This window comes from Dasypus novemcinctus, chromosome 3 (genome assembly GCF_030445035.2).
Source record: "Dasypus novemcinctus isolate mDasNov1 chromosome 3, mDasNov1.1.hap2, whole genome shotgun sequence".
NCBI lineage: Eukaryota > Metazoa > Chordata > Mammalia > Cingulata > Dasypodidae > Dasypus > Dasypus novemcinctus.
In genome coordinates this window covers 137,049,474-137,075,317 of record NC_080675.1, presented here as the reverse complement: position 1 = coordinate 137,075,317, position 25,844 = coordinate 137,049,474, and the positions used below count along the sequence as shown (strand labels likewise).

At 45.7% G+C, this 25,844-nt stretch overlaps 1 long non-coding RNA gene and 1 pseudogene across 1 annotated transcript; both read right to left on the bottom strand.

Moving 5' to 3' along the window:
* Window positions 1-13,468: 13,468 nt before the first annotated feature.
* On the bottom strand, window positions 13,469-17,818 carry LOC111766840 (uncharacterized). The gene is made up of 3 exons (XR_002798792.2): window positions 17,550-17,818; window positions 14,400-14,446; window positions 13,469-14,131 (listed from the first exon to the last, which is right to left on the bottom strand). It is a non-coding gene; the product is annotated as an uncharacterized lncRNA (long non-coding RNA).
* A 2,103-nt stretch (window positions 17,819-19,921) lies between these two features.
* Window positions 19,922-21,829, bottom strand: LOC101438942 (omega-amidase NIT2 pseudogene; annotated as a pseudogene).
* Between the last annotated feature and the right edge of the window lie 4,015 nt (window positions 21,830-25,844).

Genomic DNA, 25,844 nt, shown 5'->3' with positions numbered 1-25,844 from the left:
TTTCAAGAGTAAACTACAAAGGAAACCGTCCATCTCAAGTCCAGTCCTTCCCTTCTGAGAAATCTTTGCAACTTCTCTGAACCATACAATTTCCTATTCAGTTTTTTTTTATATTTCAGTACTTAATGTTAAGGCCAATATTGCCTTTTTGAAAAATAGCACCACGTGTATAGGTTTTCTTGCCCCATACTACCTAAAGACATCTATACTTAGGGGTCTATCATAGAGCAATCCAGGTAAAGGGCAGGTGGGCTAGAATCTGCGGCAAGACTTAGTCCCACTGTGGCCTCTAGGTATGTGACTTTGGTCTCCCCAGAAGGTTCCCCACCTCTCGTCACCCATCCTCTTCCACTGAACTCTAGCATCTAAGCATCAATAGTGAAGAAGAGCCAGAGATCTAGACAGTGGTAGGGGGAGATGCATGGGAGTTGTGTGTTAGGGGGAAACTCCTCTGGTTCCAGAAGGAAAGACCCAGCCTTATCTCAAGCAACACTCACCCTTCAGCTGCAACCTTTGCTAAGATGGCCAAGTCCGGCCCCATCCTCTAATGCTTATTGAGCAATACTTAGAGGACTACAGGCTTTTGGTTAAAGCAGTGTCAAAGTCATACTTGGGCCCAAAGAGAATTGGAGTCAGCTTTGTAAGACCTGCTGGGTTTAATAAATAGATGACTGGTGCTTCACTGCATATAAAAGCTACAAAACACAGGTATACACAAACCTGTAGTGAACCTTCAGGAGACCCCTGAAAGATGTTACTGAGTCTGTGTTATAGAGGAAGAAATTGAGTCTGATAGAAGTTGGGTGACTTGCTGAAGTTTGCACAGGGCCTGTTGTATTAGTCAGGGTAGGCTAACTATGCTGCAGTAACAAATAAATCCTAGAATCTTAGCTTTTTGCAATAAATATTTTTGCTCCCTTACATCACAGACTAGGTGGTCTAGAGCAGAAGCTTTGTTCCATGTAGTCATTTGGGGACACAGGATCCGTCTACCTTAGGATAACCCATCCTTCACACATGACCCTCATTAGAGAAGGTGCAGAGAGCTTGGGGAAAGCATATCAGCATTCCAGCCTGGAACTGACACATGTTACTTTTGTTCACATTCCATTGTCCAGACCTAGTCATGTGCCCCCACAAAGATACAAAGGGGAGTGGAAGATATAGGCCCTGACTTTGGAGCAACAACTCCATTCTCTAGAAGGGGAACATAAATCTGGTGGTTAGTTAACTGTCTGGGTCATGCATGGCTTCAAACACAAAGGTCCAGGTCGTTTAACTAGGATTAAATCACTAAGGGACTGATTTAACATAAGGAGAAAGAAAATAACATATTCAAATAGATGCCCAGAAGCAGAAGTTAGGAGACTCTACCTGATTCCATCATGGGTGCTGGTCTTTTTTTTTTTTTAAGATTTGTTTATTTATTTACTTCTCCCCCCTTCCTCCCCCACCCTGGTTGTCTGTTCTCCGTGTCTATTTGCTGCATCTCCTTCTTTGTCCACTTCTGTTGTTGTCAGCGGCATGGGAATCTGTGTTTCTTTTTGTTGCGTCATCTTGCTGCATCAGCTCTCCATGTGGGCAGCACCATTCCTGGGCAGGCTGTACTTTCTTTCGCGCTGGGCGGCTCTCCTTACGGGGCGCACTTCCTGCGCGTGGGGCTCCCCTAAGCGGGGGACACCCCTGCGTGGCAGGGCACTCCTTGAGCTCATCAGCACTGTGCATGGGCCAGCTTCACACGGGTCAAGGAGGCCCGGGGTTTGAACCGCAGACCTCCCATGTGGTAGACGGACGCCCTAACCACTGGTCCAAGTCCGCCGCCTGAAGTCTTCAAACTGTGAAAAAGGGAGGTTGGCTCTATATGGGGCCACAGAGGTCATTGCTAGAACTGGGCTTCTCACTCATATTTATCAGATACCAACTCCAAAGTATTGAATAACTTTGGAAAGTTCTTTGGGTTGCCAATTCAGCCAGAATACCATTTGCAACTACTACTTTCAGATATTACTTATCTTTTGCACCATAGTTAGTGGTACAAGGTTTTGGAGTGTGACAGTTTTCAGTTGAAAACCTGGCTTTGTCTTTTCCTGTCTGTAAGATCTTGAGCAACTCTCTTAACCTCAATTTCTTTGTACGTAAAAATAGGTCTAGGACCTACCTACCCAATGGTCCTGTTGTAAGAACTAAGTAAAAAGAGCATCTGTCTTGGTGCTTGGCATATAATAGATGCTTATATTAGTCAGCCAAAGGGGTGCTGATGCAAAGTACCAGAAATCTGCTGGCATTTATAAAGGGTATTTATTTGGGGTAGAAGCTTACAGTCACAAGGCCATAAAGTGTAAGTTACTTCCCTCACCAAAGTCTGTTGCCATGTGTTAGGGCAAGATGGCTGCCAGTCTCTGGGAAGGTTCAGGCTTCCTTTTCCTCCCAAATGTCTCTCTCCCCAGGACTCATTTCTTCTGGGCTCAGCTGCTCTGGTCTCTTCACCAGGTCAGCTATGGACTATCAGGCTCTTTCTCTTCCCAGGGCCTCTGCCATGTTTATGGAGCTGTCTCTTCCTCCGTGGTCTTCTCCTGTGTATTTACTTCCTGGGGCTCCAGCATCAAAACTCCTCCTTTTTCCTCTGCCATGTTGTTTTCCCTATGAGTCCCCACCCAACAAGGGGGTTCAATGTCATACTGACATGGCCAAATCAAAGCCTTAATCATAATTTTTTAAAAAAGATTTATTTCTCCCCTACCCCCCCTCCCTGTTGTCTGCTCTCTGTGTCCATTCGCTGTATGTTCTTCTGTGTCTGCTTGTATTTGCACTGGGTGGCACTGGGGATCTGTCTTCTTTTGTTGTGTCATCTTGCTGTGTCAGCTCTCCGTGTGTGTGGCACCACTCCTGGGCGGGCTGCAGTTTTGCATGCAGTGGCTCTCCTTGTGCCAGGGCCGCTCCTTGGGTGGGGGGCACTCTTATGCCGGGGCATCCCTGCATGGGCCGGTACTCCTTGCATGCAGCAGCACTGCACATGGGCCAGCTCACCACATGAGCCAGGAGGCCCTGGGTATCGAACCCTTGAGCCTCCTATATGGTAGGTGAATGCTCTATCTGTTGTGCCACATCCATTTCCTACCTTAATCATAATTTAATCAAGTAAAAGTGAGACCTTTGAATCTAATACAATCTAATATGTCCAGAGGAACAGACCAGTTTACAAACATAATCCATTATCTACTTTTGGAATTCAAAAATAATACTAAGCTGCTACATGCTCAATAAATATGTGATGAATTTCATTGAATTCCTTTTCTCCTATCTGACAGTAGCAGAGTCAGTTTTACCTGAGACAGACCCTCCCACCATCCTTCTAAGTGATAGATATATTCAACACAAATTATTTGCCCTTCTACATAAGCTATTTTGACTAAATTCAGTTTAATTTAGTTTATTTTACCAGTTTTATTGAGATACAATTCACCTACCATAAAATTAACTTTTTAGGAGGTACATTTCAGTGGTTTTAGTATATTTTGTGCGTTCACATACAACCATTGCTTCTCTTTAACTTTAGGGCATTTTCTTTACCCCAGAAAAAAATCACTAACCCATTAGCAGTCACTCCCCATTACCCCTAACCAACTCTGCCCTGCCTCAGGCAGCCACTAATCTACTTTCTATCTCTATAGAGTTGCCTATTCTGGACATTTTAGACAATATGTTCTTTTGCGACTAACTTCTTTCAACTATCATAATGTTTTCAAAGCTAAGTCATGTTGTAATTTATATTAGTACTTCATTCTTTTCTTTATGGCTGAATAATTCCATTGTATGTAGATACCACATTTTGCTTATCCATCCATCTATTGATGGACATTTCGGTTGTTTACACCTTTTGATGATTATGCATAATACCGCTATGAACATTTGTGTATAAGTTTTCAGGTGGACATATGTTTTCATTTCTCTTACATTTAGGAGTGGAATTGCTGGATCATATGGTAATTCTATGTTTAACCTTTTGAGGAATGGTCAGACTGTTTTCCATAGCAGCTGCACCACTTACGTTCCCACCAGCAGTATGTGAGCGTTCCAATTTTCTCCACATCTTCCCCAACACTCATTATTATCTGTCTTTTTAAAATTAAAAACATCCTGGTAGGTACAGTTGTGACTTGGATTTCTCCAAAAGCCAATGTCGAGGGGCATTTTTCACATGCTTATTGGCCATTTGAATATCTTCTTTGGAGAAATGTCTTTTCAAATCCTTTGCCTTTTTTTTTTAAACTGGGTTGTCTTTTATTGTTGAGTTGTAAGATTTCTCTATTCTGCTTATACATCCTTATCAGATATGTTATATGCAAATATTTTCTCCCATTCTGTGGGTTGGCTCTCTATTTTTTTTTAAGATTTATTTTATTTATTTCTCTCCCCTTTCCCCCCCTGTCCTGTTGTCTGTTCTGTGTCTATTTGCTGTGTGTTCTTCTGTGTCTGCTTGCATTCTTGTCAGGTGGCACTGGGAATCTGTGCCTCTTTTTGTTGCGTCATCTTGCTGCGTCAGCTCTCTGTGTGTGCGGCGCCACTCCTGGGCGGGATGTGCTTTTTTCGTGCGGGTTGACTCTCCTTGCGGGGTGCATTCCTTGTATGTGGGGCACCCCTACGCAGGGGGCACCCTTGCATGGCAGGACACTCCTTGTGCACAGCAGCACTGTGCATGGGCCAGCTTACCACACGGGCCAGGAGGCCCTGGGTATTGAACCCTGGACCTTTTAAATGGTTGGCGGATGCTCTATCAATTGAGCTACATCTGCTTCCCCCACTTTTCTTGATGGTGTCCTTTGAAACATAAAATTTTAAAATTTTTATCAAGTCCGTTTTATCTATTAAGGTTTTTGCTGCTTGTGATTTTGGTGTCATATCTAAGAAACATTGCTTAATCTAAGGGAATGAAGATTTACTCCTCTGTTCTCTCCGAAGAAATTTATGGTTTTAGTTCCTACATTTAGGTCTCTGATCCATTTTAATTTTTGCATGTGGTGTAAAGTAGGGGTCCAACTTCATTCTATCACATTTAGATAATCCAGTTGTTCCAGCATCATTTGTTGATAGATGGTTTTTGTCTCATTGAATTGTCTTGGCACTCTTGATTAAAATCAATTGGCTTCTCGCTGCAATTCACTCCACAAACTTTTATGGTATCATCAAACTTTTATGGTATCACTGTTGGAGATACTGTGGACCCTGCAATGGATGACGTAATTGCATAGTCTCTCCCTTTCAGGTGAGTCGGGCTAGGATAACAGCTAGATAGAACAATGAGAGAAGACAGAGGCTGCTGAGCAGGGCGGTGCAGGCTGTCTACTGCACAACTCCAGAGTCACCAATCACATACACGACTGGGCAAGTGAATGGTATGTAATGAAGCAGGACTACACAGTAGCCCACTTAAGTGCAGTGACTGAAATATGTACAAAGAAATCTGGAAACGTAAGTGAGAGGGCCATTATTTCTGGCTCTGTGGAGAGGGGCAGCAAGGGCAGCTAAATATTAATATTTATTCTCTCATCTCTGTACCTTCATTCTACACATCCGTCCTCTTTCTCTTTGGTAAAATAGTCCCACTTTTTGACAAGCATCATGATTGCCAGAATGATTCTTGGCCCCATAATTCTTTGACATGCGTAAAACTTGGCAGACTCACAGGAAAATGATGTCATTTTACAAAAACCTCATAAGGATTGGAACACGGGCAGCACCGCCCCGGTGTGGGGCAGGAAAGGAGGGGGGTCACTTGGGACATAGTCGTGTCAGTCCAAAGCCTATCAGCTGGGAATCTGTCCCTCTTGCGTGAACGGGAGCCCTCTCCTCCTGTGAATGAGCTTCATGCCAGGGACAGGAAGCCTTTTCACCTCCAAGTTCACCTCCCAGCTCCTTTGCACATAAAATCTGAGTGAGTGGAGCAGGTGTAGCTCAGTCGTTGAGTGCCTACTTTGCATATATGAGGTCTCGGGTTCAAACCACGGAACCTCCAAAAAAATAAAAAAATCGAAGTGAGCTTATTTTAGAAAGGCATTTAACACCGCTCCACCATGGCACCCACGTGCCTGGGGCTGGTACATAACAGGCTGTAGAGCAATCAAAGTTGTACCGGGTAACATGAGCTGTCTGGAAAATACACTTGAGAGAGAGTCATTTTCAACCTGACCTCTGGAGTTGCCAATTCACATTCTAGCAGGGCGGCAGATTAACAGCTGCATGTTTTCTCCCCACCTAGGTCCTAAGATCTGCAAGCTGCCTTCTGCCAGGAATGTCTCTGTGAAGTAGGTTTTTTCAGCATTATGGGGTATTCTCTGTGTATATACACACACACTACACATACACACATCCTGCTTTTTAATTAAAAAAAGAAGAAAACAAGGAAATTTCCTAGAGTTCTAATCCTTCTCTATTTGAAACTTATCTTGCTGATTCTGTTTTTAGAAGTAGCTTCTATGTGACTATAGAAATGCTTTGGGAGTCTATATGTGATGTTTGCTGTGAGGATTAAAGATAAGGCATCTTAAAAAAGTACTCTTGGGGAGCTGATATGGCTTGAGCAGTTGAGCACCCACCTCCCACATGGAAGGTCCTGGCTTTGGTTCCTGGTGCCTCCTAAAGAAGACAAAACAAACAACGAGGGAAGTGGATATGGCTGAAGCATTTGGGCACCTGTCTACCATATGGGAGGTCCCAGATTCGGTTCCTGATGCCTCCTAAAGAAGACAAGCAAGATAGTGAGCTGACGCAATGGGCTGGCATGAGAGCTGATGCAACAAGGTGATGCAATGAGATGACCCGATGAGGAAACACAATGAGAGACACAAACATCTAGGAATGGAGGTAGCTCGTGCAATTGTGTGTCCCCCACTCACATGGGAGGTCCTGGGTTCAGTTCCTGGTGCCTCCAAAAAGTTGAGCAGACACAGAGAACACACAACAAACAGACAGCAAGTGCAAACAACAGGGGTTGGGGGAGAAATAAATAAATAAAAATAAATCTTGAGAAAAGCAAAAGCAGCCAGCAGACAATGAGCATACATTGAGCAAGAACAATGAGTAGACAATGGGCAAAAACAACAAGCAAAAATAATGAGCAGACAACAAGCACAAACAACAAGCAAAAACAATGAGCAAACAGACAAGGTAACCATCTGATGGGAGGGATAAATACTTAAAATACATATACTTAACGTAGTTAACAGTAATATGTTAATATTCTTTCATCAATTGTAAAAGGTACCACAATAAGGCAGTGTCAACAATGGGGGTTATATGGGAAAGTGTTATTTTTTTACATGACTTTTTCTGTAAACTTACAACTTCTCTAATTAAAACCAATTACAATAATTTTAAAACATATTACACTAGCGAAAGAAACCAGATACAAAGTATTACACATAGCTTTATTCCATTCATAGAAAATGTAAATTTATAGAGATGGAATCAGATTTATAGAGATGGAATCAGGTGGGGAAAGATATAGGGATTGAAAGGTGACTTCTAAGGGGTAGGGAGATTTTCTATTTGGAGTAATGAAAATGTTCCAAAATTGATTGTGGTAATGAATGTACAGCTCTGTGATTATATTCAGTCGCTGATTGTACATTTGAAATAGACTGTACTATATGTGAATATACCTCAATAAAACTATTTAGGAAAAAAAAAAAGCAGCATCTTTTGGTCTCTTAAAAGCTTTCCTATCATAGAGGTACAAGGAAAGACTGACCAAATGCAAATGGCGAGAGGAGAAGGTGGCCAAAGCAAGGGGTGCTGGGAAGGACTGACAACGCCAGGGTCTGGTTTTGGTTCTTCCTCCAATGTGCAAGCTCTCTCAGGTCCTTGGCCAGAGTGCACACTTTGCTTTAGTTTTTTTGCCTATTACATGGGGATGACCTCTGCCTACCCCTTGGATTCGAGACCAAATAAGATAAAGCACCGAAGGAAACTTTGGAAGCTAAACGTGAAAAAGCATTATGAAGGATCATTTTTATTCTCCTCCCTAGTCAGTGCTGGGTGAGTCTTCCTTATAAGCCTCATGTCATTCAATGCAGTATGTTTGAAAAAATCCAATACATTCTTCCAACAAGTGTATATTAGGAACCTACCATGTGTCAGGAACTGTGTCAGCTCCTGAGGATACTAAGATGAATATTATATGATTTCTATTTTCAGAACTAATGTGCGCTAAATTTTAAGAATCTTGCATGCACTTGTGGGCTCTGTGTGTGAGTGTGTGTGTGTATGAATGCACTAACGTGTCCTTCACTTGTATCTGCCTTTGGAATCCAGGCCACCTTGTATTGCACAGTTAGCATCACACACAGCTGGCCGCCCTGGGTATTAAAGGAGGGTTGAGTGCAGCCAACACATGAATCTTTAAGGGCATTAGTGGGTTATTGGTGTGGCTCAGTGAGGGAAGGAGGGAACCTAGAATCAGCGAGAGCCTGGGTTTGAGTCCCAGTCCTGTCAGTTATAAATTTTATTAGGTGCATTACTTTGAGCAAGACATTTAACCTGTCCAAGGTTCAGATTCCCTGCCTACAAAGCTCCCCCCACCTCAGAGAGCTCTCATGAGGATTAAATGGGATGATGACTGCAGAGTGCCACACAGAGGAGAAACTCCCTAAATGCAGGTTCCTTCTCCATCCACTTGGATAGCTTAGTAATTGAGCACCTACTATGTGCCAGACACTATTCCAGACATGAGGATATAGCAGTGAGCAAGGCCAGCGAAGTCCCCTTCTCCTTGAGCTCATATTCCAGTCTCCATGGAGAAGACAACCCTTTCTCTATCACAGGGATTTTTTTTCCCAAGGACAGAAGGGACCTTGAAACCCCAAACAAGTATATTGCCTTGGCTCTGTTCCTTTGACACAGAATAGCTGGCTGGGCTTTATTTATTTTACAGACAAGTGCCTTATTTTAATTGCTGTTTGACATCTGGGAAAGAATTAAGTCATGGCTTAGATCTTAATCTGATCCCAGTGTTTGCTTTCCAAATGAAAGGGCTGCTCTCAAGTTGCCCCAAATAGAAAGCTTATGTCCACTGTTGCTGAGGCAGGGGGAATTCAGAAATGCGTTGCCCACAGTGCTCATGGCCTTGCCATATACCTCCCCTGAGGTGGGTTATGGGCCCAGAGAGGGCGAAGAGCTGGGTTTCCACCCTGACCCTGCTGCATGTTGGCTGGATCATCTTGGGTAGCTGGCTCTCTGTGCCTCAGTGGCTTCTTTTCCCAGTGAGACTGTTGTAGCCCCACCTACCTCAGGGTTTATTTTTAAAATTGTATATAAACACACTCCATGTCCATCAAACACAGATCTGTTTTGAAAATACCTCAGGATTTTTATGAGGACCAAGTAAAGTAATGAGAAGCCTTCTTGAAGCACACACCAATGCAACAACGATATCATTTAAGGGGCATCTCTTAAGTTTCTGTATCTTGGTATTGTCATTATCCTCTTTATGCTCATATTTATCTGAGTCATTAGTTTTCCTTGTTAGAGAAAATGGAACCCACTGTGGAGTTATAAATCTGTGACTCTAGATAAATAAGTTACATTTGTGACAAGGAGAGTGGGCAGGGACAAAGGAAATACGCGTGGGGAAGGAAAGAAGGCAGAAAAGAAGGGTTTGCCCCAGGTTATGGAAAAACCATCATCTTCCTTGTGGAGGCCTGATGTGAGGCCAGCCAAACCAGAGCCAATCTCCCTAGCCTGGGGGGATGAGCCCCTGCCTACCACTACCCACCCCACCCCATGGTGTTTGTATGCAGTCTGCCAGGCCCAGTGCCAGCTTTCTTGGCCCTTTGAAGGCACTTTTCATTGAGCAAGGCACTGGCCAGGGCTGGCTCTCCTCAGTCACACAGGCCCTGGCCCCACACTGGAGCCTGAGGGGCCACAAGACTAGTGTGGGGGAGGGGGGAAGTTTGGGGTGAGGTCTGTCTTTCTCCAGGGCTCCTGGTGCTCTAAGGGGGCGCTGAACCCTTGAGCATTTAACTTGAAGACAGCTTGGCCAAGGCCCTCTGGGTGTGAATGGTTAATGAGGGCTAAAAATACCCAGAAATCCACTATAGTGGAAGATAGTACCTACAATGTAGGGTTTGTTGTGAGGACTGAGTTGAGAGCAAGGAATAAAGTACTTACATACCAAGCGGTCAACAGCGTTCGGCTGCCCTTATTGCTACTTACTTTAGCCCATAACAACTCTGTGACCCACTGTCTCCATTTTCTGGGTGGGAAACTGGGACTAAGACTGGTGAAGAGAGCCCAAGGTTGCACATCTCCAAGGGCCAAGCAAGTTTCTGCCTCCAGCAGTGACTCTAGAGCAGACAATCATAATTTCCAGGGCCCTGTGCAAAATGAAAATGAGGAATCCTTATGCAAAAAGTAAGGGAAAGTACCCTTAATGGAACTAAAATACAAACCTTTTCCCTTTCTTCCACGGCCTCTCTCGAGACTTTGTTGGTGTTTTTTATTTGCTACTTAATGTGATTCTGAGTAAAGAAGAATTAACATTTTAAACTATTAGCACGAAGTTTGTTTTTCTTTTACATTGTTCAATGCCAGTTTTAAATGCAAATAAGAGCATTTAAGTCATGTGGAATCACCAAATCATTTTCAGCTTAAGTGTTTGGCTAATACAGGAAGTAACAGGAGTAGGGAGGGATGTGGTTGGATTCCCTGGATGCTCCTTCTTCATTAAACATCGTTGCCTTTTCTCTGCGTTTGAAGCAGGTTTGTTTTCATGGTTAGCGTGACCTCTTGGCGGTTGTCAGCGTCCCTCTTAGCATGGACAGAGCACACTTACCTTGCACTCGCTTTGAGTCTTGCCAAACTCCCAAGAGCCACGGGTCCTCTGGAATTCTGTGCTCGTGGCATGACGAATGCTCCACGCAAGTGCAGCAGCAAGGAACAGGGGGCATGCATATTGCACCATATCCTCTCCTCGCCTGTGTGCGCCATTGTCCATCGGACTTCACTTAAAATACGTATGTCCAAAGATCAAATTATGAACAATTTCAGGACTGTGACAGCAGAGCATTAAACCAGGTGCTGGGCCCTTCTGAGCTGGCCCTGCTTGCCTCTGACCTCAAAGCTGAGAAGACATGTAGAAGACGCCAAGATTCGACAAGCTTCTGTCTCATTTGGGTTTGCTTGTTGCTTTCTGAGGGAAACCCCGAGTTCCATCACCGAGACTCCAAGAGCTGAGGGAATCCTGAGCTAATGGGGAACCAAGCAGATGAGAAATCTGTGTCCAGAAAACTCTTTGCACAGAGTACAGGCCACAGAGGACAGGACTGGGGCCGCAAGGTCACATGAAGCAGACTGCAGGGAGGGAAAGAAACAGGCCGGTGACAGGAGTCCTTGTTCCCTGAGTCGAAAGTTCAGAAAGTACTTGCCTAGCTCCATCCAGCGAGGGGGGTGGGTGGGTGGAAAGGAGAGCCACACCACGGCTGCGGGTGGCTCCCAGGACGAGCTGTGCGGGGAATGTTAGCGCTCACAGGGCTGGGCTCTGGGGCACAGAGCTGAGCTGGTGCCTTGCCAGCTCTGGGGCTCCCTGGGAGCACCCCCTCCGGCTCTGTGGCCTGGGCTGCCAGGTCTACAGGCACAGCTGACCCACGCCTGGGTCAGCACCGGCTCCCCGCAGCCTCTAGACCAGTTCTGGCACTTCCTCCCTCCTCCCTCCCCACAAACTGCTTCTTACTCAGGCGCTTCTGGGGTTTTTACTGGCAGCTCAGCCGTGCTTTCCTGGTGAGCCCCTGCAGGGATCAGCAGCTCCCTCGATGGGGGTGGGAGAGAGTGGCGGTTAGCGCAAATAGCCCTTTCTCCTTTGACGTGAAAGGAGAGTGAAAAGGGCTCAGGTTTTTCTGTTCCGAAGAAGCCAATGAGGACATTTGACTTTGTGACTCAGTTCCTTATCTGCAAAGTGGAGGAAATAATGCCTGGTGCTGAAAAGCAGATTTGCTGCCCCTTTAAACTAACAGAATCGATAGACACAATAACCTTTGTCTTCACCAGTTTCAGTATTTTTAAAGAGTGAGCCGCAGTAACAGAGAATAGGAGACAGGATTTAAGCCGCAAAGATTTCAGTTTACCAAATCTGCCTCGGGGAAGCTACTTGGTCCACACCTCCTCCTTCAGAAGCTTGTGGGAACGCCCGATCTTGCCCCCTGGTACCTCGCGAGCAGAAGCAGGGCCTTCCCAGCCTTGCCGCAAATCCCTTTTAGGACTGGGGGCACCGTATAAGCACACACTCCCCCCCACCCACACAGAAATACCTCGTATTTTGCAATTAAAGTCACAGGGCTTTTTGCTTTTTGTTCTAAAAGAAATTGTTCGCTTGAGACCCCGAATGTCCTGAATTCTCCGCTGGCTGGGCCTGCCGGACGCCTGTTTGGGGGCAGGTCTGGGCGGTCCCACAGCCGCAGTAGCTGAATAAATACTTCGAGCGCGCCAACTTGGAAGCCTCTGAAGTGACATCGCCTCTTGCTGGCTTGAATCAGAAAGCAAGGGAAAAGGCTTCCCTCAGGAGCGGCGGGCACGCTCCTGGCGGGGCGCTGCAGGCTCCAGGGCCGCGTCCCCCGCGCGGTGCCGACTGCTGAGCGCGGCCTCCCCGCGCCGCCCTGCCCTCCGGCCTCCGCGCACAGCCCGCCGGCGCCGGCCTGCTGTGCGAGCTGCTGGTGCTGCCAAGGGGCAGTGGCGGGGCTGTTCTGAGCACAGGTGCCACCAGCCAACCCCCCTCCCGCAGAGTTGCCAGGCCACCGCAGGTCAGGGGAGGACCCAGGCCAGTGAGACCCGCTACCCCTAAAACTTAGGCCAGAGAAGCGTCTGCCTTCCTCCTGTAGCCTTCTGACCCCCGCCCCCCGACAACGCGCTCCAGGTCTGGGTGTGGGTGCTAGCGTCAGGGAATTGGAGAAGAATGTGTCAAGCACAGCAGCCACAGCAGAGGGCCGGCACAACTGGCCCTCGCTGCGTGACAGGGTGTCTGGCTCACAACCCAACTCCTCTAGGAAGTCTTCCTGGACTTCTCCAGACCAGATGGATTGCCCCTGCTTGAAAACCCACACAGTATGTGGAACTCGGACTATACAGTGTACCCATGGTTACGACCACAATTCCAATCCCAGCTCTCATGCTCACTAGCTGTGTGCCCTTGGGCAGTTTACTTAACTTCTATGTACTTCATTCCTTTAACTATAAAATGAGAATAACGAAGCTATCTACTCTGTAGAGTTGTTGTGTGTAAAATGCTTTTATTTATATAAAGTACTCAGAGCAATGTCAGGCACAGAACAAGTACTCGGCAAGCGGCTGCTGGTAAAATTATATAACTTTTGATTATATAACATCTTATATTCATTTATTCAATAAGTATTTATTGAACACTACTTTGTGCCAGGACCTGAAGTAGACTCTGGGGATACAGTAGTCATCAAGATAGGCAGAATGCATGCCTTCATGGAATTTTTATTCTAGTAGATTGAGGTCAACAATAAATAAATATACAAGATAATCTCAAATAGTGACACACGATACTGTCGAGAAGAATTCTCCAGAACTTAGAAATTAGGCAGAAGAGAGTACAGACCTGAGGGGTGAAGGAGTCGTGTTCTCAGGGCAGGACTCGAGAGGGAGGGGCCAGCGCTGGGCTGGCAGGTCAGGAGCCCAAAGGGGGAGCCCAGGGCCTCCCCGTGAAGTTCCCCCAGGGACCCAGTAGTCAGGGTGGCCACAGTGTGTTGTACTGAGGAGGGGACCTGGCCCTGGTACGGGCTCGGAGGAACCGCAGCTAGGCAGGGTCTAGAACCCTCTAGAATTCCCTGAACAACCCTAATCACGCACTCAGTGGGGTCCCCAGGTGACTCTTTGAACGGCGTCCTCTAGCGAAACTTGGCGTTCCTGCTGTAATCCCTCTGAGGGCAGGGCCACCCAGGAGGCGGGGTGCTCTATTCCTCAGAGCCCTGCTCTATTCCTCAGAGCCCTGCTGAGCTTCAAGTGGGCCAGGCACTGTCAGCTGCTCAAAGTCCTGGCAGCAGAGCGCCAGCAGGGCTGTGTCTCTCTGGTTCACCGCTGAGCCTCAGCACATGAAACTGTCCAGCACATACAAGGTATTCTTAAAAAGAGCAAATGAAAAAAACAAACAAAGGTAAATAAAGATTCAGAATCTGGACCTTACTGAAATCAGGGTTACCTCAGAATACTCCCATGAGCAGGAATTAATCCACCCCCCCCCTTTTTTTTCCTCCCCAATTTATTTCTTTTTTAAGCTCAGCCTTATAGACAGCTGTACGCAGAGTTAAATGTAAGAATTCTGGAGTCATCTACCTGGGTTCAAATCCTGACTCTGCCACTCCCCAGCTTGGTGACCTCAAGCCACTTACTTAATCTGTCTGTGCTGCTGCTTCTATGTTTTTCTCTGTTTCTTCTTCTGTAAAATAGGGATAATAAAAGTTATCTACCTCATGATGTTGACATGAGGATTAAATTAAATTTGTAAAGCTGTTGAGAGTGTCTTACACACACTGTACACTATGTCAACGTTAAATAAATAAAGGAAAGCATGTTAAAAAGTATGGTTACATCTGACAGTGAACTGGCTTCCTAATGAGGTCCTGAGCTGCCCTTTACCAGGGGTATGGGAGGGTGCACTAGGCCTTCAGGATCATTAAAAATCACTATCCTCTATTGAGCACTGATATGTGTCCAGCACTATGCTAGGCATGTTACATGTATTGCTCTCCTGTGGCCTTTACAATAACCCTGTGAGGGAGGTATTCCCATTACCCCTTGACACAGGAGACAGAGGCCTTGTGGTGCCTGGGTCCCCCATGGGCTCCACTGCGCTCTTGATTCTGAAAGTGAGGCCTGCTCAGGGTTCAGGGCACACCCAGAGTCTGAGGTCCTGAGAGGCATGAGAACAGGGGAAAAGGCAGGTGAGCTCCTGTGGGCTGGAGGGAAGAGACTCCAGGCCCTGCCAGAACCAAGGGTGTCAGTGATAAGGAGCCCTTTGTGTTGGGCCCAAAGGCAGAGTAAGGATGCTTGGGGGCAGGAAGGTGGAGGGGGCTTTTGCAGCGATCAACCAACCAACCAACCCACCTAGGCCAGAAACACACCATGTTTGGCATTGAAAGGACAGGAGGCATTGGAGGTGGCTCCTAAAGGCCCAAGGTGTGAGACAACATTGGAGCAGGCCAGGGGAGTTCTCGGGAGCAGGACAGTGACCTTGGAGAGAGAAAGTGACTGAAAATCCTGGGGAGGGAGTGAACGATAGGTAGATGGGGTGGAAGGTAGGGGAAAATAATTGGAAAGGAGGAAGACAAGCCTTCACAGTAGTAGGCTAGAGAAGATGAACATAGTCAAAGAAGAAAGATGAGGGAGCTCTAGCCTGAGAGCTTTGCTTCACAATAAAGGGAGTTGAGATCATTGGGGGAGGGGATGGAAGGGAGTGAGTTTGGAGGCTTGAGATAGGCGAGGTTGGGAATAAGCCTGTGTAGGGTGTTAGGAGAGCAAGCGAGGCAGAGAAGGCCTACTAAACAGCAAGAGGCCCTGCTGGCGAATGGAGACAGGAAAGCAGGACAGGCAGGGCCTCAGTGTTGGCAATAAGAGGACATTTATTAGGGGAAGTGATGGCTAGGTCATGCTCACTGTTCAGCTGCCTGTTTTCCCACAAGGATCTCAAGTTCTGGAGCTATGGGATCTATCCCGTCCATCTGCTTGTCCAGCCTCCTAGAAACCCTCAGGGGCCACGAGGACCACTTCCCAAGAGCACATGGAGCCTTCCCGCCCGTGCCGAAGGGCTCCTGTGGCACCGGCGGGAAGGCTCCATGTGTGTCAACTGTTAGAGCATCTTCTCAGCTTGTCCATCCCGTTCCTTCTCCACACTGCTCTCTGGAAAACATCAGTGACCAAAGAAATGCAGCTGCCACATCCAGGCTGCTTTCTTGGTTTGATGTGACATCTTGTTTCTAAAGTGGTTAATTCACAGGCTTCCAAGTGGGGATCACATGAGCACAGTGACTCATCCTCCAGGTGGGAGAGTTGATTAAATTGTGTTCTGCGACACCTGCTAGAGGCATCCAGCTTTCTGAGCAGCCTTCTTGCTATCAAGGCAAGAAGAGTCTGGTTTTGTGGTCTGCCCCTCCACCCCCTATGCCACAGGGCCACTCCCGTCATCACCCTTACTCTGGGGTTTCAGGACAGGGTTGGCGAACAATTGAAACGCATGTCTCGTCATGACCTTCCCTGGCTGACGTCAATAACCGACCATGTATGTTTCTCAACACAGTGCTCTAGGCAACTCTCCTGAAACAGTCACAGCTGGAGCTCCAGTTGCCATCCCAGAGGTAGGAGCTGTAGCTCCAGCAGCTTTTTCCCTGTTGGCTGTGAAGCAGGATGAGCCTGGGGAAAAGGCGCGCCTTTGACTTCTAAACCCTTCTCCCCCAGCCACCCTCCTACAGCGGGGTGGGGGGGAATCTCCCCAAGTCGCTCTTGCTCTCTTCCCTCCACTCTCCTCCTCAGTGTCAGATAAACAGCTAATCTGATCATTGACTGGCACTCGTGGGAGGAACAATGGCTTCTAATCCCAGCTGCGACTCTGACTTCATTTCTCTGAAGCTATTTTCTCTAATAATCCCCTAATAATCATCCTAATAATCCTCTAATAACCATCCTGATAATCCCCACCTGCAGATCCTTATCCACAAGGACAGAACAAAGCCAGGTCCTGCAGCAGTAAAGGCCTTTTAAAATGGCAAGGATCTGAAGTAACCTGGGTATCTTCTAATTACCAGCACCAACTCTCCCTGGACATTTTAACATGGGTCTTTTGGGGGTACAATTTTTCAGTCTGAACGGAATAATTCTAACGGTAGAATTTCTAACTTGTAGAGCTATTTGGGACCAAACAGAGCCTTGTGGCACCCTTTAAATCCTGCCTCATGCTGCAGCAGCACCCATATTTTTATGGCGCCTGGTGGTTGATAAGGGGCCTGTCAACTTCTCGCAAGCTCTCTCTGTTTTTGTTTCAGTGGCACCAGCGTTGCTGTTCCTGGTGAGGTTTTGTAACTTTCCTACCCGGTGGACACTGCTTATCAAGAGGTCCTAAAGCAGGGTGGCTAGCTGAGCAGGGGAATATGGTGGTAAAAAGAAGAATCCAGGCTGACAACTACCAAGCCTGCTGCATTGTCCCCATTTCTGCCACCAGAGTGGAGAGACCAGCCAGGCTGAACCAAGGGTTATTTTTAACCCCAAAGTTGCAGTGCTTGAGAACAAACATGCTGGGCGTGGGGAGCCCTGCCGCTTAGGAGTGGGCCCCGAGGAAGTGTTAGGATGCGGCTGCTTCATTGCTCCAGGCCCCTCCAGAAACCTGGGTCAACCGTGCAGTTTTTACACAAGCTGACCTGCTGAGGCTCTGCCTGCCACAGGGCCCAGTGAGGATGGGGTTGTGCTCCCAGCACCCCGACCTTCAAAACCAGCCCTAGGCCCAACAAGAAGTGCCAGGGCCCCTCCCTCCTCAGACTGCCCTGGTTCACCTGCTGCTCTCATCCCCACACCACGGGAGAATCGTTTCATTTCTTCCTTTCTTTCTTCCTTTTCCCCCTTTCTTTCCTTCCTTTAGTCTCTGTAACACAAACTCCTGGTAGAAAAATTAGAAAATAAGAAAATAAGAAAAAAATAAAAACAGGTAAAACCCTGTAACTCCCTGTTTCCTCTCCTAAGGTTGATGGGTGGTGGTAGGCATTTGTTAATATTTGGTCAATCTCTTTCCCGAATTTTTTTCTATGGATATATATAGTTTTTAAGGTATTTATTTTTTCAAAACGTGAAATCCCGTCCAAGGCCTGGCACTTAGGGAAGCAGGAGGGTCGCTTGTTCAAGCAGGGCCTCCAATTCAGATCCCTAACGTTGCCTCCAAATGAAAAACTATAGTCAGTATGTTGTGTGTGTGTGAGTCATAATTTGTTCCATGTAAACATTTAAAATATGCCCCAACTCTTATGAACATTTTTTGGGGCATTTCTTCCTTTCTTGAAAGATTTCTTTTTATATAACCAGAACTGGTAGAAAGGGCCTGGACCCTGTTGACCTCTAAGAGGCCCTGGTAAAACGAACTTTTTTTCCCTTAGCTGCTTTATTTGTAATAACCAAAAACGAAACAAGCCAAATGTTCATCAACAGGTGACTGGATAAACAAATTATGGTATATCCATACAATGGGATGCTCCTAAGCAATAAGAATAACAAATTTCTGATGCACACAACATGGCTGAATCTTCAAATAATTATCCTCAGTGAAAGAAGACAAAAAAATATACATACCCAATGGCTCCATTTATATATAATTCTAAAAACTTCAAACTAACCTACAGTGACAAAGCAGATCAGTGGTTGTCTGGGGACAGGAGGAACGACCTGAGGAATTATAAAAGAACACAAGAAGACTTTTGGGGGGTGGTGGAAGAGATGTTCATTATCTTGACTGTAGTTGTTTCATGGGTGTATACAGATTTTACGAAATTTTACCAAATTATACACTTAATTAAAATAAAAGTCATTGCCTTTTTCACTTTCCTTCTAAGTACACAGTGCTGTTTTCCAGAGGTTAAATGGTACATAATTGTGTCATCACTCTTAAAACTAATGGAATGTGTGCTCATGTATTTTATTTTTTTGTTTTAAAATTTTCTATTTCACTTTCAATTATGGTAAATATGTATATAGAGAACCAGAGGTATGCTAGAGCAGGACTGCAGTGGCTCACAAGAGTTGACTGTGCACATCTGTTCCCAACTCCAGCTTTAGAGATGTCATGGCGATAGCTTCACCTCCATCACAGCCCAAGTATTTAAGTCACAGAAATTGGCAAATGATAACATTGTGTCCTGCTAAACCTGAAGAAAGACTCATTCCAAAAGAAGAAATAGGGAAGACTCTCTGGGATAGCCCCAAACCATCCCATAATGGGGTCAGTTGAGATTCTGAAGAAAGAGGAACTAAATGCCAGGGTGATTAATCTGAAAGCATTTATTAGGGGAACTGAAGTACTGGGAGGCAGCAAGAAGTTCGCCTGATTCTATCTGCGCCTATGGCAACTGCTCTACAGGTTAGATATGGTTGAGGAACAAAGGTGGCTAAGTTCCAGGGACTTGAGGGTAAGTCATCTTGCTGTGTGCTCTTTTCTTGACACAAGATGTGCTTGGGGCAGGCTGCGCTCAAGGTTGTAGCAGCCAAAGCTCAGCAATGCTTCCAGGGTGTTATGAGAACGGGTGTCTGAGAAGGGCAGGGCAAGGGCAATCCTCTGTCAGATAGGAGATGCATGTGTGACACCTATAGCTTTTTTTTTTTCAGACAGCTGGTTGTTAAACATTAACCAGCTTTACACTAGCCATAATCTACACAAACAACAGCTCACTGTAATCCTTAATTTTTAATAGTCCAAAAGGATCTTGAGACCAAAAAATTTGAGGATGACTTAAGTGAGGATTGACAATGAAGGGGAAGTCTTGCCTTTATCTATGGAACTAGAAAGCATTACTAGAGAGTAAAGCAGAAAGATAACGGTGAGATTTGCAGACACTCACCACTATCAAGAAAATCTTTAGTTGACTTCTCCAACTGTCATCACTGCCATTCTGCCATGGGCCTCATTGTTGACCCAGCTTTTTCCCCAAGATGGGGAGAGTCTGAGGTTGAATCATTAGTTCCATCTTGAATTTACAGAGCCCAAAGAGTTGTTATGAGGAGCGGGGTTGTCACCTCCTCTGGTAATCACCAAGGAATTCTATCTTGTTGCCCCCATAGCTACTTACGGAGCCAAAAAATTTAACTTTTAAGGTACTACTTAGAAGAGTAGCTCCAGACAACATTTTCTAGATAATGAGTTCTAACACCAGCAAGTGGGGTAAAAATATATTTGTATTAGATGAATCAACCACCAAAATACCAAGATCTGATACTTTCACTAAGAACCCTCAGGCAACTGAAGTACAGAAGAAGCTTTAGAGCCAGCACCCTTTCCTTCTGTTCTTCAATGCCAGCCCAAGTCTTTGTACGTGACCCTGCACGCTTTTAACTATTTAACATGGTGTGGAGACTATCAGTGTGCAAAGGCTCCAACATCTCAGTTGAGAGCTTCCAAGAAGGGAAATGGCTGAAAGTAAAAAAAAAAAAAAAATCTCCATTAGATAAATCAGTAGCAGGTTGATTATGTTGCAGAATCCCATCTTCCTATTCCATGACATATCGAAAATATGCACCTTAGGGCTTTTTCATCTCCACTGCCTAGAGGTGTGATGGCTGAGAAAGGGGATTTGCTGGCATATTTCAGCTCACTCCTTCAGGTTCATTTTTGAACCTGGCTTTGGCTAGGACCTCACCCCAGGGGTTCACAATGGTGCTGTGTCCCCAGGTAGCACAGGAGGCTTGCGCATCCTGGGCTGGAGAGGCCGTGACCACACACACCTGACTATGAACAGCCCAGTCTCGCTGAAGCACCTCGCAGTGGGCTGGTCCAGTGGTCAGATGAAAAGCTCCAGGACACACAACAGCTGGCAGCCTCTCTGTGTGCAGATTTGTGCAAGCTCTGCAAAGCAGATGTCATAGCAGATGCCCAGGCCCACTCTGCAGTAAGGAGTATCAAATGCGGAGAAACTATACCAGGACTCAATATCTGAGATTCTTGAAATTTAATTTTTCCGGGAACATCAATGTCAAACAGAGGAATCTTTCTGTACTTCACCAGTAAATTTCCATCAGGCCCAAACGCAGCACAGGTGTTATATAATTTCCCAGCATCCTCTTCAGGAATGGACCCTCCAATAAGATCCATGCTGCACTCCTTTGCTACTTCAGAAAGTTTCTGTGTGGATTCGCCAGGAATTTCTTCTGCATACCCGGGAAAATATTTTGTGCCATGTGGAGAATTAAAGCATTCTGGCAGAGAAACTATTTTGGCTCCCTGCATTGAGGCCTCTCAGATGAGGCCACAAACTCGAGTGAGGTTATCTGATTTGATGGAAGAACTTTGAAGCTGAGTGTGGTCCAAGCAGAAAAGTGGTCATGGCTCTCCCAGGCAGCACCATCAGCAGCTCACGCTGAGCAGTGCTGCCTAACTTTTGACGTTTAACACTATTCTGTGAATTTCTTTCCTGCCAATAAATATAGATTTGCATCATCATTTTTAATGACTGCTTAGTATTCCATTATATAATGTCCCAATCCTTTGTTGGTGGACATATAGATGATTGCTAATATTTTCTTATTAGAAATAAGAAATGGATGGAGACAAACATCTTGGTACAATCACCACTAAACAGTTGCCTGATTATTTATTTGGCATAAATTCTATTGACGGAATTTCTGAGCCAAGAGATAGGCAAAAGGCTTTTTACCAAATTTCTAAATTCATATAGAAAGTTGTAACAATTGATAGTCTCTCCAGCAGAGAATAAGTAGATCATAGGGCTTTTTTAAAGAGAGAGAGAAGGGGAAATGCGAATGAGGAAACAAGGAACCAGCCACCAGACTCCTCATTCCCTCAGGGTGCAGTGTCTCGGCCCAGGCACGGGGTCCCAGCCTTGCTGCTATAACCAGTCATCCACCAACCTGGCCACAGACACCCAAGGCCAAAAGTCAAGAGGAACCACATCCTATTTATAGCAGGTTAAATTCTGGTACAAATACTTGGGGCCCTCTTAGCAGGTAAAAACCCAACAAAAGGTCTCATATTGTGTAAGAAGTTAATAAAGATGAATAAAAACTGATGTGGCCTGAAATTCACCATGGAATAAAAGATGACTTTCAGGTTTGTCATAGTTCCAATTAGAAGATGAACTTGTCTAGGCCATTCTCCCCAGGCCCTAAAGAGAAGGCTTCACAGGAGACAAGCTAACTAGGATGTAGTGGGCCCTTCTGTGCCTATTTATTTTGTCAGTGCAAATAAGTTTAAATACAGCCTCATTCCACCTGGGATCACTTTGTAGGAATTTTAACACAGGACTGTCCCTCCTAGACAAGTAAAGATAAATAGCATCATAAAGATACAGTGTGCATATTACCTATAAATACTCATTAAAGCCCAGCGCAGGCCCGTGTGTGTTAACATGAAGTTTCAGCTCTGGCCAAAGTTTACTTCCTGGTAATAAAAGTGATCCCTATGTCCCTGGACTGATGGATTGAAAATGTGCCACCATCAAGATTTGGGGGGTTGCCAAACTATGCCTCACCTCCTTTCTGGGAGAGTTGTGAAGGTCTGCAGTAAAATGTAGGACTGCTGAGCACAAATGTTATTAGTCTAATGGGGAAGTGTCAGCCTTGGCGACTGCAAGGCAAAGGGCACTGAACTGGCGCCAGATTCTCATCCCTGCTGGAAGAAGGTGAGTCTTAAAATAATTGAGAATCAGAGGACAGTGCAACCCCCAGGTCTCAGGGACTTTTCCTTGCCGGGTTAATATGAGATCTAGCCGCAGTAATGAGAGGGCAGAGGCAGGCAGACACCAGCCCAAATCTTGACTGATGACTTACGAGCTCCGTGCTCTTTCTTGGTTAAGTTGCTAAACCTGCTAAGTGTCAGTCTCCTCCCCTGCTAAATAAAAAAGCAGTGGTGTATGGAGTAGTCATGCCTTATGTCCTTGTGAGAAAGGTTTGTTAGGACACTACAGGGGGCATTAGGGAGAAAACATGTAGCACAGTGTCTGGTGCCACAGCAGTGTTCAACAATAGTGCGTTTCCTCTCCCTACTTGCCTTGCCCAGGTATCATTTTGCCCCATCAGGCCTCGTTTCAGGTTTCACCTGATGCAGAACCCTCCCCCGCCACTGCCACCATGTCCTGGTTAAGGAGGCAGGGTCTGGAGTCAGGCAGCTGGGGTTTAAATCTTTGCTTTGCCTTCAGATAACTGAGATTGAACAAGGGTCTTAACTTCTTTGTGTCAGATTCCCTTATTTGTGAAACAGGGATAAAGATAGGATACCTGTCACAAGCTCCATAATTCAGTGAGCTAATATGGGGAGAGCACTTGCTCAACGAGCATGAGCCCTTATTCTACTATTTGCATTTTTCAGCATTTATGGAGCACTTCCCAACTGCATGCACTGTACTGGCTTCCTGTATGCTTTTGAGCAAGTTAAGGTATCTCTTTCTTACTTCCTTAGATAGGTGCCTAAGGTGATTACAGGATGAGATGGGGAGTAATTTCAGGTGCTTGGGAACCAGGAGATTTACCAGACTAGCATATGGCATCACAGGAGCTCATTGGCTTACTGGGAAGATGTTCTTTGGGACTTCCAAAAACACATCACTCCAGTTCTTGGTGGTAAATCATGAGTATACGGGGGTTCGTCATGCTATTCTTGCTACTTTTGTGTATGTTTGAAATTTTCCATAAGAATTATATACATATATATATATACATGTCCTGACAAAACCCATATCACTATTTTATTTTCATCTTTTTTACTTTTTCTGAATTGTTTATGTACCTACAGTGCTCATGAATCTAAAAATGCATTCCCCTTGAGACATGCTGGTATTGAGAGCTGGCCTATAACAGGCTCTTCACTCTGACCTGCTCATATTCCATTGCACTGATGATGTGCAGAATTCCCAGCTGACAGGTGATGGACAAAGAATAGACACGTTCATTGGCACTTGGTGCCAGGCTGCCCCTCCCACATCCTAGTACTGGCTTCCAGGCCTTATCTTGGGTCACACTTGTCTTATCTATGTCAATGCCCAGCACTCAGTGTGCCCTATTAAAACTCTATGAAGAGAAGAGGTGGTAGTTAGAGATACCCATCCCAATTAATCACAGAAATTTTTGCCTCAAGGTCAGGGATCCCTGATACCTGTCCCCTCCCTCTTCTAGGCCAGCCAGCTGGCTGTTCACCACCTCTTTTTCTCTGGCCCTGGCACCCTTCCAGACTTTTGGGAACAAGACAGATGTCACATCCTTGTTCCTATGTAGGACTGAGTCCACATTGCTTTTTGTGATCATCTAGATGTTTTTGTTTTTGTTGCTACCATCATTATTATGAAGTTATACCTTCCATTTATTGAGTAATTATTGGGTGTCAAACACTGTGCTAAGCACTTCACAGGCATTATCTCATTTAATCCCCCACAACAGCCATCAAGGTAAATATTATTATTAATCCATTTTACAAACAGAGGAACTGAAGCTTGCAGAGGTTGCAGAGCTGGTAAATGATGAAACTGATTTAAATCCCAGCTTCTCTAATTCCAAAGCTCATGTCATTAACACAGTTCTGATTAGAGATTCTTTTCCTATCCCCCAGAAAGAGGAGGAGAATGTAAAATTGAAGCAGGCTAGTAAGATAGGGAATCAATAGACAGATCAGGAATCTGGCAGAGAGTTCACGTGGACATCAATAACCCCCAAGATGGCTGCTGGAAGACCCTCACCCGCAAGATTCTGCTATCCAGAACAAAGACTTCTTCTGGAAGCCAGGAGAGGCTCTGGATATTCCCCAAGGATTTTATCATTGGGCCCTCATGGGGAATTGGTGAGTGGAGCAATCAATCAAAACAGCAAACAGGGATGGCAGACTTGGCCCAGTGGTTAGGACGTCCGTCTACCACATGGGAGGTCCGCGGTTCAAACCCTAGGCCTCTTTGACCCGCGTGGAGCTGGCCCACACTCAGTGCTAATGCGCACAAGGAGTGCCGGGCCACGCAGGGGTGTCCCCCATGTAGGGGAGTCCCATGCGCAAGGAGTGCGCCCCGTAAGGAGAGCCGCCCAGCGCGAAAGAAAGTGCAGCCTGCCCAGGAATGGTGCCACACACACTGAGAGCTGACACAACAAGATGACGCAACAAAAAGAAACACAGATTCCCATGCCACTGACAAAAACAGAAGCGGACAAAGAAGACAACACAGCAAATAGACACAGAGAACAGACAACCGGGGTGGGGGGGAAAGGGGAGAGGAATGAATAAATAAATCTTAAAAAAAAAAAACCCCAGCAAACAGCTGGAACCCCTCCCCTGCCATTAGCAAAGGGGTAGAATAATTAAGAGTTCAAAAAGGCAGGCACAGAGCCTAAACGTGCTCGTGCTCCACTCTCTTGCCTCTGGACCCGTTGTTGCCCTCTGCACACTGCTCTCACCATTTTTCCTCTGCTACATGGCCACATAAGTAAATCTAGGGATTTATAACTAGTTATGGGGAATTGTAGCTTATAAATCAGCATGCTTTATCACTTTTCAACCCCTTTCTCTCTACTTGGGACCACTGCTCTGTTCTTTTCTCCCATTTCCCTTCCCTCCCTACCTGAATAGATTACTAGCCTTACTTACCCGGCGTATTCTTGAAATTCATTTCTGCAGCATAGCCAAGAACCTAAATAAAATCAGGTAACAAAAGGATTGCTAACTTTCACTAGACCTATGGTTTTGTTGTTGTTTCATGTATCATCAGAGATTACCAAAATGGGGAAACCTTTGCTGTCTGGGCTATAACATTCCATCAAGGGGTCCTAGGGGTTATGTATGTATCTGTAAATATGTGCTTCTAAATCTGTCAATGTAAAGAGAGAGCAATCCACTTGTTAGAGAACTGTCAGAATTGACCATAGAATTCAGGATAAGTGGGTTCTGCCTCAGAGCTGACACCCATACACTTGCTATCTTGAGCAACTCACTTTTCCTTTCCAAGCCTCAGTTTCCTCATCTATAAAACATGGATAGATCACAGCTAAATGAGATTATTGAGATCAATGAAAGTGCCGAGCAGGGTGCCTCACCAAACAAGTACTCATAGATGAAGATGCTCCTTTCTTTCATTCTCAGCTGCCGAGGGAGTTTCCTAAAG